Below are 4566 nucleotides of genomic sequence, written 5' to 3'. Positions count from 1 at the left end.
CTTACTTAAGTAGTAAGCAAGACATTTTTAAAACATAACAAACATCTCTCTCTCTCTCTCTCTCTCTAAAATTAGGTTTTGGACTCTCTCTCTCTCTAAAATTAGGTTTTGGACTCTCTCTCTCTCTACTCTCACTCCCTCATGGCTCTCTCTCACCTATAGGCTCACCTGGATCCCGTGATCACTCTCCGATAATCTTTCCCTTCTTTATCAGCTTGCCAATTTGTTTTTGGCGGTGGATCAGAAGGCTAGGATTTTTGGTTTCGGAACGTTAGTGATCTATTTTTCAGGAATAGTTAAGGGGATTAAGTTAAGTTAGGTTTTTATTAAGTTTGAACTGATTAAACTTTTATATATATATATATATATATATTTATTTATTTATTTATGTATGTATGTATGTATGTATACTTATAATTTCAAAGGTTATTTCAAAAACTGACCGTTCAAAATGGAATTTACAAATATAGGATATATGATACGGTATTTTGAATAATTGAATGGTGGAAAGCTTGGTTTTATATTACAAACTAGTATACTACGAGGTACTCCTCGGTTTATTAGATTATATTCAAATACTGAAATCGTGTGGCAGGTGAATAATTTGTATGGTTTATTGTATAATCGAATTTGGGTATGCTTGTGAAAAATATTAAACTGTTTATGAAACATACTGGAATTGCCTTTGCAAAATACTAGGATTTGAAATAACGGTCGGGGGGGGGGGGGGGGGCGAATTTTATATAACGTTTGGGGGCCGAGTTTTATTTAACGGCCCGGGACTGGGTTTTATTTAGCGCTCGGGGGCCGGGTTTTATTAAATGGAAGGTTTTATATATAAAATGAGTATACTACAGTTTTTATTACCGAAATTACAAGATATGTTTAGGATCCTTGGGGACCAGTTGTATTGTGAGCATAGTACTGTTGTTAGGGAAATCGCTATTTGGTCATGTGCGCCCACACTGTATTGAGAGGTGTAGGATTTCAGTCGATTGGCCTATATAGAGGTTGTACCTTCCCTAGGGTTCGGACTAGGAAGTGGTAAAGCAATTGGACCTGCAACTGGGTTGCGAATGCCTGCAGACGTAGTAGTAGATGGTTACTTTGACTTTGTCTGGGTTGATCCCCCAAGGCTTAGTCCAGCCTTCGGGCCGTGCAATCTATCATGGGGGTTAAGTATGTCGTTAGTCCCAAGGAGTGTCTTTTATGCATATATGTTGATTTATGTAAATGATGTTATTCCTTATTGAACTGGTTTATACTGAGGAAGAAAATGCATATTTTTCAACTATAAATATGTGAGTACTTGTATGTGAATTAAAATGTATGAATGTTTATGGCGAAGTAAACTTTCTACCCGAGAGCTTGCTGAGAAAGGCAAGTGCCCTCATAGGTATCAGTTGTAATCTAACCAGGTTGCATACCGTATTAGAGCAAATGGGAACTATATGTATAGGCATGTAGTCTCCCCTATCCCCGGAAACTTTCGCTTATAAATAATTGTGTGTGTGTGTGAGTATGGTTTGAGAATGATTTTATAATTGTGGTTAATTAACAACAGTGATATTTTGTATACACTAAAACTCATATTGGACACACAGTGATATTAACTTAATCTTCCTTACTGAGAAGTGTCTCACCCCTATATTCAAATCATCTTTTCAGGACTATCTCGAGATCGAGCTTAGTGAGCTTTGGGGCGGGGAGATAGCTAGTTTCAGTTTTTGTGAGTGTTTGTAAGAACTCTAATGTATTTGAGTTATGTTTGAAGTCCCTGGATGTGTACTACGGTTGTATGGACTAAGTGGGTTTTTGTATTGTACTTTGGTCTGTAATATGGATATTTGGAGACCTTTGTGTATAAAGGTAGTTTAGAATTCTAGTAATGTATTTTGGAGATTGTATCATTTATTTCCTCTGCATCTATATAATGTATATGGTATCAGGAACACATACGTCACTAATGTAGCACCCCGGGCCCCACATGGTGGGTCGGGGCGTTACAGGTGGTATCAGAGCATAGGTTTGCTAGGTTCTTTAGACTTTGATAGTGGATGATTACCAGTGTATAGGTTGAGATAATATAAGGATAAGAGTGGGTAGATTAGGCGAGTCTTGGTCTAGAAGCTTAGAGATGGTGATCCTTGATGGTCTTCTGTGTTTTTCTTGGAATGACGATTTCAGGAAAACCACGATAATTCCATTGATGGTTTCGTTTCTAGGATGAGAGACTGGAACTTATAAACTTAAGTAGGAATGTTAGGTCAGGTGAGTATGTGCTTAGTCCCGGAGTTGTGATTAGGGGCCGATACTTTAATATGATTAAGTTTATACAAGCAACAAAGGGTAATGTGATTTGCAAGAGGAAAACCATCGATGGTTTCTTGGAGGAATATAAAATCATCGTTGATTTTCTTTAAAAGAGATCTCTGTAAGTCAGGTTTTTCGTCGACGGTTTTGGGACCCCTAGAAAAACCATCGACGATTTTGTAGCAGGATTGTGTAAATGATTCTTTTTAACTACGAACTCATATGTTATATTATTTCTTCATTCCATACTTGCATCAACCATGATAAATGTGGAATTTCTAAGTCGGTTTTTATCCTATCTTCAGGATGGATTCCAGGGGAAAGGACATCGTAGCTGGAGGGGATAACCACGTTGATACTTCCAGTAAGGATGATGTTGATGCCTTGGTAGAGCTGCGAAGTATAGTGCGGAAGGCTAGGAAGGAGAACCCGAGCAAGATCAACCACTGGTTGAGTGGGGCTGCACTTTTAAGCAGTTCACCCAAACGTGTCTGTCGACGTTTGCAGGAGGAACGAACTTGATTGTAGCTGAAGATTGGGTTCAGGAGATTGAGAAACTACTGGGTATGCTGGAGTGCATGGAGGAGCGGATGGTGCTGCATGCCACCTTTAAACTAATAGGGGAAGCGAAAAGGTGGTGGAGATCGGCAAGGCTGGTGGAGGAACAGTGACCAAGACCTGCGCTTATAACCTGGAGCTGTTTTAGGGATTTTTTCTTTGACAGGTACTTCTATACTGCCACCCGAGAGGCTAAGGCGGAGGAGTTCCTGAATCTGACTCAGGGATACTTGACCGTACAGCAATATGCGGCCAAATTTATGAAGCTATCTCGCTTCGCTCCATACATGATCCCGGACAAGCTAAAGAAGGCCCGGAGGTTTGAGAAAGGTTTGAGGCAGGGTATACGTGCATAGGTGGTGGCGTTGATGGCTCATCTGAGTTGGTGGACAAGGCCATGATAGTTAAGGCTAGCATTCAGGAGGTGAGAGACTAGCACACCAGAAGAAGAGGCCCTTGCCTCAGGGATTTTAGTCTAGCGTTAGCCAGGGTTCATGGAGGAGGCTTGGTAATTTCATGGACCAGTGGCAAAAGATGGGATATCGGGTCCATCAAGGAAATTCACCGCGACCTACCTATCCCAGATGCCATTAGAGGCATTGGGGTGAGCGTAAGTATGGATAAGCTGTCTGCTACCGATGCGGTGGGACAAGAGATATGGCGCGGGACTGCCATGCGGTGTTGACTCACACTCCTTCGCAACATCAGTATCGAAGAGGTAACCAGGCACCCTAAGGTGGTCACCACCCAGGTGTGGGTGTACTCGTTTATACCGGGAGATGCGGAGAACACCGACGACGTGGTAACAGGTAATATTTCCATTTTGTCGAATAGTACTGTAGTGTTATTTGATTCACGTGCAACAAACTCTTTTGTGTCTCGAGAATTAGTTAAATTGTGTAGGCTAGAGACTTAGTTGTTAGATGCCAGTTAGGTGTGGTCACGCTAACAGGGTCAGTTGTTGTGTGTAGTAAGGTGATCAGAGATTACCCAGTGGAGATTCAGGGAAAAATGTTATCTGCTAGTTTACTTATTTTTTGACATGCATAGGTTTAACGTCATTTTGGGGATGGATTGGCTAGCATCCAGCTATGCGAGTATTGACTGTCATAGGAAGGAGGTAGTGTTCAGACCTCTTGGGAAGCAGGAGTTTAAATTCGGGGGTTGTGTGTGCGCTCTGCACCATAGATCCTTTTAGCAATTTAGGCAAAGAGATTACTTCTAGAGGATGGCCAGGGGTACCTTGAGCTGGAGGGTATCCCAGTGATAAGGGAGTTCTCGGATGTTTTTCCTGAGAACTTACCGGGATTGCCTCCTAATCGCGAGGTGGAGTTTGCCATTGATTTAAATCCAAGGACAACCCCAATTTCTAAGACTCCATACAGAATGGCTTCGACTGAATTAAAGGAGCTAAAAGAGTAGTTGTAGGATACTATCACTTGTTTGTACAGGGGCTTTGGAGGCTATCAGGACCTTTGACGCAACCTACAAGAAAGAACAAGAAGTTTAAGTAGACTAGTGAATGTGAGTAGAGTTTTCAGGAATTGAAGTAACGACTAGTCACAGTCTTGTATTGATTATTCTATCAGGAGATGGTGGATTCATAATCTACACTGATGCACCTTAGAAAGGACTCGAGTGTGTCTGGATTCGTAATAGCACTATATACCTAACTTGAAATACCTATTATATTGC

Source organism: Malania oleifera, chromosome 1 (assembly GCF_029873635.1).
Source record: "Malania oleifera isolate guangnan ecotype guangnan chromosome 1, ASM2987363v1, whole genome shotgun sequence".
NCBI classification, from domain to species: Eukaryota; Viridiplantae; Streptophyta; class Magnoliopsida; order Santalales; family Ximeniaceae; genus Malania; species Malania oleifera.
This window is presented reverse-complemented; position numbering follows the sequence as displayed.